We start from the raw sequence: 16,042 nt of genomic DNA, 5'->3' as shown, positions 1-16,042 counted from the left end.
CCGTGCCCCCCCCCGGGCTGGGGTGATGGACAGGGACCCGTTGGGCTGGTGGATATGGGGGCGGGGGGGTGGATGGGCCCAGGGGAGGGTTTTGAGTCTAGATGATCGGTGTGGAGAGGAATAGAGCTTGGAATTTGGGGAGAGGAGGAGGAGGAAGACCAAGTCGATACGCTACGGTGGGAGAAGCAGTGGGGCCTAGTGGAAAGAGCACTTGCTTGGGAGAGGACCTGGCTCTGCCACTTGTCTCTAGCGTGACCTTGGACGAGTCGCTTCACTTCCCTGGGCCTCGGTTCCCTCCTTTCAAATGGGGTGAAAACCGTGAGCCCCATATGGGGAATGGGCTGTGTCCAACCTGACTAGCTCATGCCCACCCTAGCGCTTAGAACAGTGCCTGTCATATGGTAAGTGCATGACAGATATTTTAAAAAAAAAAAGCCCCTGGAAGAGCGTGGGAAGCTGAATCGTCTTGGCATCAACGAGATGTGGCGGCGGGGCTTGATGCTGTCGTGGAACAGATGGGGAGGAGGTGTCTGGAGCATGGCAGGGGTGTCTGGAGAAGGGGGATTGGATTGTTCTCTCCCGAAAACTGAAGATTGCAAATGGCCCAGGTCTGACCTCATGGGCCCTGCAAAAAAGCCTGGAGAAAGGCCAGTTTCTCCAGCACTTCCCCATCCTACAGTGACTGTGGGCAAGTCATTTAACTTCTCTGTGCCTCAGTTACCTCATCTGTAAAATGGGGATTAACTGTGAGCCTCACGTGGGACAACCTGATTACCCTGTATCTCCCCTAGTGCTTAGAACAGTGATCGGCACTTAGTAAACACTTATTATTACACATCCCTAGCACTCCCTACTTCTCTCCTTTCTTTTACCCACCATCCTTAATAATAATAATAATAATAATAATAATAATGATAATACCTATGGTATTTGTGAAGGGTTTTCTATGCCCAAGCACTGTACTAAGCACTGCATTTGATACAAGCCAATCAGGTTGAATAACAGTCCCTGTTCCTCTTACTTCCTTTTACTTACCCTCATTAATAATAATGATAATAATAATAATGACAATACTTGTGGTATTTGTGAAGAGTTTATGATGTGCCAAGGACTGTACTATGCACTGCAGTGGATACAAGCAAATCAGGTTGGATAACAGTCCTTGTCCCTCTTGGGGTTCACTGTCCAAATCCCCCATTTACAGATGGGGTCACTGAGGCCCAGAGAATTGAAGTGACTTGCCCAAAGCTACCCAGCAGGTAGATGGTGGAGCTGGGATTAGAACTCATGATTTTCTGACTCCCTGGTCTCCGTTCTATCTATTACACTGAGCTCATTCCCCTCACTCATTAACCCACCCCTTTGCTTTCCTCTTATTGTCCCCATCTCTTTACACATTATCCTCATTTTTACTCCGCCAGCTCCCAGGAGCCCTGATGTGCTCCAGGTCTAGCCTGATCTGGATCAGTCCAAAGTATAGTTGGTAGTGTGTTCGACTTACCTTGTTCTACCTACTGGCTTCTAAACCACCCTTTCACACCATTCCCTCACTACACATCCCTAGCACTCCCCACTCCCCTTCTCTTCCACACTTTATCTCACCTTGGCTTCACGGATTCTGTTCTCTCTTTTTCTCCTCTTATCTTTTTGGCCATTCATTGTAGGTTTTCCTTGAGGGCTGTTCTTCCCCTCCCATCCGCTAACTGTAGGGATTCCTCAAGGGTCAATTCTTGGCCCTCTTCTGTTCTCTATCCAAACTCACTCCCTTGGTGAACTCATTTACTCGCACGGCCATCTTTCTGGGAAGTTTTTTTTTTCTTTTTTTCTCTGCCACCTCCCAGTAGATCTGGTGTGCCCCAGGTCCAATCTGATCTGGATCAGTCCAAAGTATATTTGGTAGTGTGTTTTACTTACCTTGATCTACCTACTGGCCTCGAAACCACCCTTTCACACTATTCCCTCACTACACATCCCTAATACTCCCCAGAGACATATCCCTACTTCCTTTTATCTACCCTCATTAACAATAAAAATAATGATACTTGTGGTATTTGGGTTTACTATGTGCCAAGCACCATATTAAGCGCTACAGTGCATACAAGCAAATCAGGTTCAATAACAGTCGTCCCTCTTGGGGGTCACTGTCTAGCAGACACTGGTAGAGCAGATGAGAAAAACTTGCTGCTGCCAACACCAGCAGGTCTCAAGAGTTGCTCTTGACCTACTTATACAGGGTTGATGACTAAAACTCCTCTTTATACAAAGGATGATGAAGGTCATGGCCCTGCTTTAGGGCTTTACAAGTAAGCAGATGGATGGAAACTCCTGAACCAGCTAAAGATATGACAGTTCTATGAGGAAAGTCGAAGGGTGACCATGGCACTACATCCCACCTCTTTGTTAGAAGTTTTTTTTCCCCCCCTTCTGTAGCTCCCAAGAGATCTGGTATAGCCCAGAATCAGACTGAAATTTACAGCTTCCTTTGATTAATGGACCAAGAATAAGGCTCTGAAAACTCACACATCCACATTGTACTACTGGCTTCTGAACCCCCTTTCACACCTTTCCTCCAATACCACCATTACCCTTTCCCACAGACATAACTGTACCCTTTTACCCATCCTCTTTAACATATAAACACAGTCCCTTGTTCTCTACTTGTATTCAATACTTCACAGACATTTGTCCAAAAACACAAAGCAGACAAGTGGCAGAGCCAGGTTTAGATCCCAGGTCCTTCTGACTCCCAGAGCCATGCTCTACCCATTAGGCCACACTGCTTCTCTTTAAGCCACCTACTTGAGAAGAATGAAACATGCAAACTGGGATGTAGGGAGAGAAGAATGAGGATAAGCTGGAGGGAGAGAGGTGATAGAGCCCGGACCTTATATATGAGGAAACCTCATATATAAGATGAGCACTTAGTGTTGATCTTGCCCCTCATCATGTGCCTTAATGTTTGCAATTTGTGGTTAGGTTGCTATCTCTTATTAAGTGGCTTAATAAATTCTACAGAAAGTAGCTTTTAGGAGAATTTGGTAAGGGAGACAAACTGAAAAACAGTTAAGGGCTCTTGGCACTAAGCCAAAACCGAACCAAGAATTCCCAAACTGATAATGGATCTTTGGGATGTCAGTCACATCTCAAACCCATGAATCTGCTTTGCCTGGCACTAATCAATCCATCAGTCGATGGTATTTACTGAGTGCTTACTGAGTACAGAGCACTGTACTAAGCGCTTGGGAGTGAACAGTACATTACAGAGTTGGTCAACAAGTTCCTTGCCCACAACGAGCTTTCAGTATAGAGGGAACACAACCATATGAGATAAATCAACCAGTCAGTGGTCTTTATTGGGCACAACTGTGTACCCAAATCCATACCAAGTACTTGGGAACTCATTATGGGCAGAAAATGTGTCTACTAATTCTGTGGTATTCTCATCTCCTAAGCTCTTAGTACAGTGTACAGTGTTCTGCACATAGGAAGGGCTCAATAAATACCATGGATTGAGAGTGCACAATGGAATTATTGGACATAATCCCTGCCCACATGGAACTTACAATATGGGTCTGTGTGTGTGTATGTTTGTGTGTGTGTGTGTGTATTTCTTCTCCCTGCAACTGTCTTACGGACTTGCAGCAGAAGAAATGTAGGTATAATGATGAGGATATTTATTAAGCAGTTTCTTTGTGCCTAAAAATTGCACCAAACCCTGGAGAAGATAGATTTCCTTCTGCACCACACTTGGACTTGAATTTGAACCCTTTATTCACTCCTCCTTCAGTGCCACAGCACTTATGCACGTATCCATAATTTATTGATTTATATTAGTGTCTACCTCCCCCTCTACACTGTAAACTCCTTGTGGCCAGGAAATGTGTCTAGCAACTCTGTTTTACTGTACTCTCCCATGCGCTTAGTACGGTGTTCTGCACACAGTAAGTGCTCAGTAAATACTATTGATCCCTTTATTGAAGACAATCACCTCAGACAAAATTTATGTCCCACTTGGGACTCAGAATCTGTTCCCCACCCCTGGCCTGTTTGTTTGCAGCACAAGACAGCCTCTGACTGTTTCCAGCCTCATTACCTTGTACCTACCGCAGTGTTTAGAAAAGTGCTTTGGTCTTGAGCATTCTTTGTCAGCTAAGGAGTTTGAACTGAAAAGACCCATTTACAAAGTCTGTCCTACATGGAGCTCACAGTCTTAATTGCCATTTTACAGATGAGGTAACTGAAGCACAGAGAAGTGAAGTGACTTTCCCAAAGTCACACAGCAGACATGTGGAATCTAGGTTCATTTTCTGCACCCTAAAATTAAGATCCTGTTCTGTGGTAAATCCTGAGGGGCCTTGTGTGGCATGTCCCCACCCCAAAGCATTTTGGGAGAGGAGACCGGAGAACCCCACAGCAGACCTGCTGTGTGGCCTCAGGTGAGTCACAGGCCCACAGACAAGGTGGCCAGTAGAACAGCCATTTATCCGATTTGACCCCTAACTTAATCCAATTCTCTCCAACCTGGTCAATATGGTACAGGTCAGTCCTGAATACCTTCTTATCCACCATTTTTATTTTCCATGCCCAACCTCCCTCCACTCTTTTATTCCAACTGCTAAGTTCTATGGTTTACTCGTTTTGTCGCCAGACTTTGTTTTGTTCTGTTTTGTTTTGTTGTCTGTCTCCACTGTTTAGACTGTGAGCCTGGTGTTGGGCAGGGATAGTCTCTATCTGTTGCCAAACTGTATATTCCAAGTGTTTAATACAGTGCTCTGCACATAGGAAGCGCTTAAGAAATACGATTGAACAAATGAATGAAGTGGTGCCAGTGCTTTCAGGGATCAGAGAGGGGAACACTACTGGAAAAATGCCCAAGATTCAGGCAAACCTTTGAGAAGCAGTGTGGACTTGTGGAAAGAGCCCAGGAATGAGAGTCAAAAGACCTGAGTTCCAATCCCAGCTCCACCAAATGTCCGCTGTGTGACTTTGGGCAAGTTGCTCCACTTCTCTCGGCCTCGGTTTTCCTGTTCTCCTTCTTACTTAGATTGTGAGCCCTATACAGATCAGGGACTGTGTTCAACCTAATGAACTCATATCCAACCTCAGCACTTAGAACTTCAGTGCTTAACAAATAGCATAAAATAAAGTGTTCCGTGAGACATGTGACACCCTGGGCATCAGTGCTTAGTTCAGTGCTTGACATAAAGTAAATACTTAACAAATACCATTATTATTATCTTTGGTCCAAGATCTGCAAGGGCCATCAGTGGCCTTCCTAGTTAGTGGTCCTTTCTCTCCTTCTGGCGCCCCACAACCTTTCCCTCCATTCTCCCCAGGTTCCTGAGTTAAGAGCCCTCCCAAGTTGGGCTTCTCTACCTACTTTTTACACCAACAGTCCTTCACTGGAAGCTGAATGGGACAGAAGCAGGGAGGAGAGAAGCAGTGTGGTCTAGTGGAAAGGGCATGGGCCTGGGAATCAAAGGACCTGAGTTCCAACCCCAGCTCTGCCAACCATCTGCTGTGCAACCCTGGGCAAGTGACTTCACTTCTCTGGGCCTCAGTCACCTCATCTGTAATATGGGATATCAAGCATGCAAGCCCCATGTGGGACATGGACCACATCCATCCTGACTATCTTGTACCCACCATGATGCCCAGTACAGTGCCTGGCCCATAGAAAGTGCTTAACAAATATCATTAAAAAGGAAACAAAAAGGAGAAACAGAATGGAGGGGACAGTGGGGCATGGGGACTTGGGAGGCCTCATTGAAGAACTTGAGTTCATTCATAGATTCATTGATTAATTGATTCAAACATTCACTCATTCATTTTTATTTATTGAATATCCTTCTGGGTGCAAAGTGCTATTATACTAAGCGCTGGGAATGCACTGGATGAAAATTAGACCTGATCCTCAAGAAGGATGTGAATGGTTGCAGGTGTCTATAATTAAGGATGTTTTTCCAGATCTTTTTAATGATGGGCAGCTGCAAACCCCCTTCTTAATAGGCTTCTGCCTCTTTACCTGATCCTTCAGCCCCACCCCTTGAAACCCAGTCTCTTAATTAAGTGTCTTTCAGTAAGGCAAGTGGCACTGCCTCTTTAAGCCCCAGAGACTTCTGAATTTTTCCCTACCCCATATAAGGCCCATGGGCAGTACTTTTTCTAGGTTGTGGAGAGGAAGTCTTTTGCTTGGGAATGTGGTGAGTTGGGCCTGTAATGCCTTCTTGGTTACTTCATCTTTTGTTCTGTTATGATAGTTGATGTTATTGAATTGGTAGTGCTGATAGGTGTGGGGGGAAGATGGCTTGGTTCTGATGGCTCAGGAGTAACTGGGGTTAATGTTTTGGGGGGGCAATTTAAGGCTGGGCTAATTGATGTTGACTTCATTGGTGATGAGGTCGATGGTAGGGGAAGTTGGGTTTATAGGTATGACTCAGAAATGGGTTGGCAGCTTAAGGTTAGGATACTTGGTGACTTTATTGATTAGGGTGATTGAAGAGGGTGAGGAATAAACTGGTCTCAAGGGTTTGAAGTTGAGGGGTGGGGAGGATAGACCCAAGTCTGGGATAAGTGACTTAAATAGTGGTGACAACTTGGGGGTGGAGGAGGGGGCTGCAACTGGGGGTTCCATTTTACTCACCCAAGTGCCTAGTACAGAGCCCTGCCCACAGTGAGTACTTAAATATTACTGAGTTTGGGTGTGTATTGATATGATTTATTTGGGTTGATAATCTAAGGTTGGTATAACTGATAGCTATTGTAGCAATTTATCCAGGAGGGGTTGAGAAAACTGGAGTTAATGTTGTGTGGGGGTGAAACCAGGGCAGGACAGTCAGTGTTGACTACATTGATGCAGGGTTTATGGATTGGGCTAAGGGTGGTGTGGGGAACGTGTTTGATGCCACTGATTTGTCCATACTGCTGTGATGATGATGGTATTTGTTAAATGCTTACTATGTATCAAGCACTGTTCCAAGTGCTGAGGTAGGTACAAGATAATCAGATTGGATACTGATATGTGGTGTTAGTGTTTGTGGCCCAGCCAATGATTTGTTTACAGTACTCAGATCCTAGAGGTGCAGGGTATGCCAGAGGCTATACAGGTTTTGGTTTATGCTGACTGGGAGATGAGAACCAGGATCCAGGAAGAGAACCATTTCATTGGTTTTCTCTGGAGCAGAGGAAGTTGAGGGGTTGTGATGTTCTGAAGTCTTTTTTTTTTTTTTTAGGGGGATGATTAGTGCTGTGGGTCTAGAGATAATGGTTTTTTGGGGGGAAAAAGAGATGGGGCAGAAACCATGGGGTGTGTGCTCACTGTCTCTGTGCCCTTCTCCTTGTGCTCTTGCCAGCCCCCACTTATCTAGTATTTCCCACTAAACCATAAAGTCACCAAGGCCAGTGACATTTCACAACTTCAAAAAGAGTCCCTGTGCCTAGAATGTAGTAGGTGAGGGGCTGCTTCTGCAAGGCTTGTGCCTCTTCTTTCGCCCCTCCCTCTCCCCCACCCCCCACATCATCCACAAAGGGAGACCCATCCACTGGAAACCTCCACCTTTCCACCTGTCCCTCCACCATCCTCACTGGATTCAGCACTGTAGGCTGGTGCTGGAAGCGTATCAGAGCTGCAGACTGTGAACTCCTGGGGCAGGAACTGAAACCCTCCAAATGGGGAGGGATGGGGTGATGGTACTGCTATGCACCCCTTTAGGGTTCTTAAACTGGAAGCCCCTCAAGGGCAGGATTGCTCCTACCTCAGCTGGCTTTATAAGGACTCCTTTTTTTGTCTTCTCAATTCCTGTACCCCAAGATACAAGTCATCCGTTCACTCCTGTGGGACTCCATCACAGCCCCCGAAAAGTCCAGCAGTGAGTTACGGTTCAGTAGCCACACCGGTGTGTAGTAGATTGTAAGCTCATTATGGGTAGGGAATGTCTGTTATATTGTACTGTCCTAAGTACTTAATATAATAAAAGCATCCCCCTTTTATTATTATTAATAATACCAATGGTATAAATACTAATGGAACTTACTATGTGCCAGGCACTGAACTCAAGAGCTGGGGTGGAACTGGTATTAAATCCCTATTTTGCAGATGAGGAAATGAGGCCCGGAAAGGTTAAGAGAGTTACCTAAAGTCACACTGCAGGCAGGTGGCAGATCTGGAATTAGAACCCAAGTCCTCTGACTCCTAGGCTTGTACTTTTTCCAACAGGCCAATCTGCTTCCCACTACCTTCTGCCATGATCCGTTATCTAAAGAGCATTGGGAAGGAGAGTTACCTAGGGGAAAGTGACTTGGCTTGGAGTCAGAGGCCATGGGTTCTAATTTCTGTCTTGCTGGTACCTGCTATGTGACTATAGGTATGTCACTTCACTTCTCTAGGTTTCATTTTCAACAGCTGAAGAATGAGGACTCAATACATGTTCTTCCTCCTACTTGGACTGTGAGCCTCATGCAGAACTTATCTTGTATCTGCCCTAGTGTCTAGTACGTTGTTTGACACACAGTAAACACTTAAATATCAATATTATTATCGTTATTATTACCACATCTTCTCTCATCCTTAAAGCCTCCTGAAACCCCTCCTTTTCCTCCTCCTTCCAGTAAGCCTTTTTATCTTCCAACACCTTAAGTCCTAGTATTCCTACTCTATTAGCAATTCAGTATGTTGCCCTAAATCCTGAACATAGACATGTACCGATAAGTAGATTGGTGATATATGATAGAGAAGCAGAGTGGCTCAGTGGAAAGAGCACGGGCTTTGGAGTCAAAGGTCATGGGTTCGAATGCCAGCTCGGCCACTTGTCAGCTGTGTGAATTTTGGCAAGTCACTTAACTTCTCTGGGCCTCAGTTACCTCATCTGTAAAATGGGGATTAAGACTGTGAGCCCCACGTGGGACAATCTGATTCCCCTGTGTCTACCCCAGCGCTTAGAACAGTGCTCGGCACAAAGTAAGCGCTTAACAAATACCAACATTATTATTATTAGTTCTCCTGCTCACCGTTTCACTGGCCACTTGGTCCTTGCTTCTGGTCCTCCTCTTGTTGAATCCTCTGTGTCACCCCTATGACAATTTGGTGACCTTACCTACATGGAATCCTATTAAATCATGGTGCTATTTAAATGTTTATTATGAGCCAAGCTCTTTTCTGAGTGTTGGGGAAGAGATGAAATAATCAGGTTGGCCATAGTCCCTGACTTGTCTGCTTTGTGACCTTAGGCAAATCATTTAACTTCCATGTGCCTCAGTTACTTCATCTGTAAAATCAGGATGAAGACTGTCCCATGTGGGCCATATACTATGTCCAATTTGATATCTTGTTATCTATCCCAGTGCTTAGTACACTACCTGGTACATAATAAAGTGCCTAACACTATTAAAAAAAAAAAGGGAGAATAGGTATTGAATCCCCATTTTACAGATGAAGAAACAGAGTGGCTAAGTCACTTAACTCAGGTTCACACAGCAGGCAAGTGGCAGAGGCAGGATTGGAACCAGGCCTTCTGACTCTCAGATCAGCTCTTTTTCCACTAGGTGACAGGGCTTGGTGTTATCTCTGACAGGAATAACCTCCCTCAGATGAATCCCCAGTTTTCTGAGTCCCAGGGTGGACAGAACCAGACCTCAGAGCCCTAGTGGGACAGAACTGGGCCTCAGGGCCCCATGAGGACTGAACCAGGCTTCAGACCTTCTTTTCCCAGCAGACTTCCTTTCTGGAGAGGATTCTAGTGGCCCTCCTGGGTGATGGGGCCTAGTCTCCCATTCCCCCTGTGCCCCTTTCCAGTCACCAGTTTGCCTCACATGGTATGGGAATTGGCCAGGGAAACCAGGCTGCAGTGAAAACTGGAGGGTTCTCTTCAGCTCAGGGATTTTGGCTAGAAGGTAGACTGTAAGTTCATTGTGGGTGGGGAACTTTTTTTTTGTTATATTGTACTCTTCTAAGCACTTAGTACAGTGATTTGCACACAGTAAGAGCTCAGTGAATACAATTGCATGAATGGAAGTTGCAGGCAGGAAACCTGTCCACCAACTCCTGAAGCACTTAGTACAGTGCTCTGCACACAGTAAGTGCTCAGTAAATACAACTGAGAGACTTTCCAAGATAATAATTATGGTATTTAAGTGCGCACTCTGTGCGAGGCACTGTACTAAGTGCTGGGATGGATACAAGCAAATTGGGTTGGACACATTTCCTATGCCTCGTGGGGCTCAGTCTCAAACCCCATTTTACGGATGAGGTAACTGAGGCAGAGAAAGTGACTTGTCCAAGGTCAGACAATAGACAAGGGGTGGAGCTGAGATTAGAACCTATGACCTTCTGACTCCCAGGCCAGTGCTCTATCCACTCAGATAAACTCAGAGTATTCAGGAGAGGGATTAAAGCATTAAACCTATACCAGGGTCCAGAGAGGGTCTTCAAGGGCAGACCTACTGCTTCCAGGCAAGGGTTAAGTGGATGTCCTGTCTCAGGTGCCACCATTCTGAGGCTCTGCCCATTAGATGAACTGCAGGACTCTCAGCTGGGAGACTGAGTACTCAGTAAGTAGTAGCGTGTCTCAGGGGAAAGAGCATGGGCTTTGGAGTCAGAGGTCATGGGTTCGAATTCCCGCTCTGCCACTTGTCAGCTGTGTGACTGTGGGCAAGTCACTTCACTTCTCTGTGCCTGTTACCTCATCTGTAAAATGGGGATTAAGACTGTGAGCCCCACGTGGGACAACCAGATTCCCCTGTGTCTACCCCAGTGATTAGAACAGTGCTCTGCACATAGTAAGTGCTTAACAAATACCAACCTTATTACTATTATTACTATTAGTAGCCATTGCTTTCTCTGAGGTGGCTAACCAGGCTGAAAAAGTAAGCAGACCCTACTACCTATTACACAGTTTCTTATGTCTAAACCCCCATACCACCTCACAAGTCCCAGCATGGGTGACCCCAGACAGAGGGTGCCTAGGAGACCAACAGACAGGAACCTGAAGTTTGGTTTGTTTTTCTCAGGCAACTTCACCTATCGAACAATACTATCTTTCCCTAAAATAAAGGGAAGGATGGTTCTGTTTTGACTTAAATCTATACAGTTTTTTTTTTTTTCAAGTTGTGGAAGATGGGTCCAGAGGCAAAGTGGAAGGCAAGGTGGACAAGTTGTTCTCATAAACCTTAGAGTGACATCTGCAGACACTGGAGCAGAAGAGTGGCCTAGTAGATAGAACACAGGTCTGGGAGTCAGAGGGACCTGGGTTCTAATCCTGGCTGCTGTGTGACCTTAGGCAAGCCACTTCACTTCTCTGTGCCTCAGTTCCCTCATCTATAAAATGGGGATTAAGACTGTGAGCCCTACTGTGAGACAGGGACTGTGTCCCACCCAATTATTTTATATCTACCCCAATGCTTAGAACAGTGACTGGAAAATAGTAAGCACTTAAATAATACAACTATAATTTTTATTATTATTAGTATAAGTAGACACTATTCCTTCAAACTCTGATTTCCAACCAATTCTATGGACACACCCACTTCAGAACATCCCATCTTCTGTCATAAAGTTGTTCTGGTATGAGTAATCCATAGAGTTTTCTTGAAAAGATGCTATTTACATAAACACATTTTTCAGCTGTAGAACTTTAGCTCCTGAGTAGTTCTATTTTGCTCAACAAAAGAAACATTTGCTTAACTCGTAACAGCTATGTTTTCCAAGTATTCCCATGGTGTTCTCAGTTGTCAGATTATCCAGTAATTAAAAAATGAGATTTGGCTTTATTTTGCAAGTGGTTCTTCATTTGCATTAGTGGAGATTTAAAAGTGCTCAAGGGCCAAAACAAACAAATGGAATAGTCATAAAACAGAAGGGCTTCTTAACCTTCCGTACTGTTTCAACTTAATAGCTCACACATTACTCTAATAAAGATAAGTCAGCTTGAAATATTGTTTTAGCAATAAAACTATGGAAGATGGAGCTAACCTGTGATGTTTGGAAAGTATTTCCAAAGCAATATGCACCTTCAGACATTGCATTCAGATTCCTTAAGACAGTTATTGTATGTTCTACGATATTCCAAGCATTTTAAAGCACACATTGGGAATTTGGAAGACCCAACACAAACTTGATTATCATTTAAAGTATAATTTTTACTCCATTTAAAGAAATGTTTCAAATGTGACATTCGCCATTACCTCTCACTTAACACTGGCTTTAAGGCACTTAAATCACCTCTCTCCCTCATCAGAATTAACAACTCCTTGAAAGCAGGGTTTAGGTCTACTATCTCTGTTTTACTCTCTCAAGTGCTTAGTACAGTGCTAGTCACACTGTAAGTGCTCAATAAATACTATAGATTAATTAAAATGTGTGGTTAATGGTATATGACTCCAAAGCAGCATTCATTCAATTGTATTTATTGAGTGCTTACTGTGCGCAAAACACTGTACTAAGCAGCAGAGATCCAGGGATATGATGATGGCTATCAAACTAAGGAATTTTATCCATAACTAAAAAAAAAAACTATATGCCCCCAACGACATTCCACTTTAGCACTTTCAATTACAGGAAAATGGGATTTTCCCCAAAGACAAAAACTACTGTAATGAAATCCTCACAAGTCTTTCTTCATAGAGGAGGAGGCTCTCCTTTACATGGCAAATTGGCCAAAATGTCAGTTATGAGTTGAGGCTAAAATAATAGGCTAAGTAGCTTCCATAATCAAAGCCATGAAACATCAAACTCCTAAATTTGATGGCATTCCTGAAGAATTCTCTAAGCCAGGGAGGAACTAATATTCCAATAGCTGCACAAGATTTCTTCAAAGTATGTTATTCTGAGGAACATTACAAAACTTAAAAGTTGTGCCAAAATCACTGTTTTGAAGAAAAAAGGGAAAAACCTGGTTGTGAAACTGACTAACCCTGCTCTCTATTGGAAGTAAGATTTTAGATCCCATCGGAGCAGAATATTGAAGTACATAGCCAACCATTCAACCCCTAAACCAATTTGCTTCAGATGTCTAAAGATGCATGGTAGATTTTTTTTTTTTAATGGTACTTGTTAAGCTCTTATTATGTGTCAAACACTGTTCTAAGTGCTAAATATATACAAGTTAATCAGGCTGGATATAGTCTCTGTTCCTCATTGGACTCACAGTCTAAGTAGGGGGTTGAACAGGTACTTAATCCCAGTTTGTATTTGAGGAAACTGAGGCACACATTTTACATCTCCCCATCCTAGCCTAGCTCCCTCAGCTTATTTTGCCACCATAAATATGCCATTCCATCTTCTCCAAGGCCTGTTTCCTAGCTTCAGGGTTAAGCCTTTAATTTTTCTTAATCATATGGCTCCTACCCTCATCATGGTATGCAATATCCTCTGAAATATTGCCAACCATCAAATATTTTTGAAGTTACAAAGCACTAAAGAGATTGTTAGATTGTGAGCCCCCCACCCCAAGGGACAGGGACCATCTCTAACTCTCAACTTTGTATTGTCTCCTAGTGCTTAGTGCAGGGCTCTTCACCCAGTATGCTCTCAATAAGTACTATTATTACTACTACTACCAATAAGGAAAATATTTACTTAGCAATCCTGCTCAATGGTAAATTTAAGAGAAGGTTAAAATTATACACTAGCATGAAGTTTGTGGACGACTTATTTGTTCCAGCTTCTATATTATCCCTGGCCTTCAATTACAAGAAACTGGATTTAATTGTTTTAAATCCAGCCTCACAGGTGCATTGGAATGGTGTAGTATATGATATACTATATCAGAGCTGAAATAATGCAGAGCATTGGAAGCCTATCTAGTGAACTTGGGAAGCAGTGTAGTCTAGTGGAAATAGCACAGGCCTGGGAATCAGAGGACTTGAGTTCTAAATACCAAATCTGCCACTTTTCTGTTGTGTGACTATGGGCAGTCACTTTAACTTCACTGTGCCTCAGTTTCTTCAGCTGCAAATGGGGATTTGATATCTGTTCTCCCTCCCACTTAGACTGTGAGCCCCATGTGGAATAGGAACTGCCTGACCTGATTTAACTTGACTCTACCCCAGTATGTAGAAGAGTGTTTGATACACAGTAAATGCTTAACATACCATACAAAATTGACCAAATAATTCAGTTAAAAAGTGAGTGAGCAAGTATCTACAAATCCAAGTATCTATTCTTATAAGTATCATAAAATATATGGAAATCAATTTAATCCTAGGGTATAAACATCTTATTTTGAAAAGTCCTTTAATTGTCCAGTGTCCCATGAGAAACTCAAATACTACTACTACTGCTGCCAGGTTTGAAAAGATAAGAAATCATAATCTATTAAAGAAAAGAAGCCACTTCAGTGGGAAGAAAACTGGAAGGAACAAGAGTGTATGAGTTGCACTATAAGACTTCTATCAGAATATTCAATTCCTCCATGCAGGTTAGGTGTCTTGAAGTATCAGGATTGTTACTCATTTGTTATTCTGCATTAAAGACAATGGCATCATCGTCATTGATCTTTTTTTTATGATTTTTTTTAAGCACTTATGTGCCAGGCACTGTACTAAGCACTTGGGTAGATACCAGATAATCATGTTGGACAAAGTTGATGTCCCACAGTAGAGTTCACAGTTTCAGTCCCCATTTTACAGATGAAGTAACTGAGGTACAAAGAAGTTTAAACTATTTGCCAAGGTCACAGCAGGCAATTGGCAGAGTTGGTATTAGAATTCAAGTCTTCTGATTCCCAGCCCTGTGCTATTTCCACTAGGCCATGCTGCTTCATTATCATCATCCCAAACAAGGAAGCAAGAGAAAATGGAAAATGAGAAATAAAGCTGGACCCTTGGACAAGGACCTTTCTTTAATCATTGTTTCCTTCAGCAGCATTATTGATAATTGTTGCATATGTTAGGCACATACAATATGCCAACCACTCCATTCTAAATGCTAGGATAGATACAAGATAACCAGGTCAAACATGGGGCTCAGAGTCTAAGAACTAGGGAGAACAGGTATTGTATCCCTATTTTGAAGATGAGAGAACCTAGACAGAGAAGTTTAAGTGACTAGCTCAAGGTTACATAGCAGTCAAGAAAGGATTAAAACTCTGGTCCTCTGACTCCCAGGCTTATGATATTTTTACTACTGAGTCTACTAAATGCAGAACACCTTGGAAACAGTTATTTTAGTAAAAGACATATGGACTGACTCTAGATATAGTTTAATGGACACGAAAAGTGGGCCTATATTTCCAACCATAAGAACAAGAGCATATGATTAACAGACATAATAAAGCATTTTTAATGTAGGGATAATGTTTTTCAAATATGAATCTGGGGAGAAAACTGGGGACAGTTTTAATTTGGTAGCATAGCACCATAAATTCAAATTATTGTAAGCAGAGGATATGACAAAATAATGATGGATGTGGTTGTGACATCATCAAAAATCAGGATCACCAAACAGTACAGGCTTCCTGTCCTTACTTTTCTTACATATTTAATCAGTAGTACCATTTGAGCATCTCAGTGTACAGAGCTCTGTTCTGAGAATCTAGGACAGTATAGTGGCAATAAAAATTATAGTCCATGACCTTGCAGAGCATAAAATCAAACTGAGGAGCCAGACACAAATTATTTACAATTAGGAGAAAATGCAGATACAACTGGCAATAACAAGGAATATGAAAGATTAATTTCTTGTTACCTGGAGAGGAGGAAATTAATTGGGTAATGTCTCCTGCAGGAAATGATATTTCAAAAGTAGTTTGAAGCCTGGGAGAATTGTGGTATATTATATTTGAGAGGAAGATGTTCTAGGCTTTGGAGGTATAAAGGACTTGAACTGGGAAATGCTAAGTATGAACTGTAGAGGAACAGGTGAAGAGGGCAGATAAGAAGGACAGAACTAGTGAAAAGTCTTGAAACCAATTGTCAATTTTTTTTTCTTTATGCAGTGGGATAAGGATGGCCACTGGAGGTTTTTGAGGAGGAGAGAAATCTTTAAAAAGGTGATCCAGATTGCAGAATGTATTATAGATAAAAGGAGAGATTGAAGACAGGGAGATGT

The sequence above is a fragment of the Ornithorhynchus anatinus genome, chromosome 10, assembly GCF_004115215.2.
Source record: "Ornithorhynchus anatinus isolate Pmale09 chromosome 10, mOrnAna1.pri.v4, whole genome shotgun sequence".
Lineage (NCBI taxonomy): Eukaryota > Metazoa > Chordata > Mammalia > Monotremata > Ornithorhynchidae > Ornithorhynchus > Ornithorhynchus anatinus.
Note: the sequence above shows the minus strand (reverse complement) of the source record.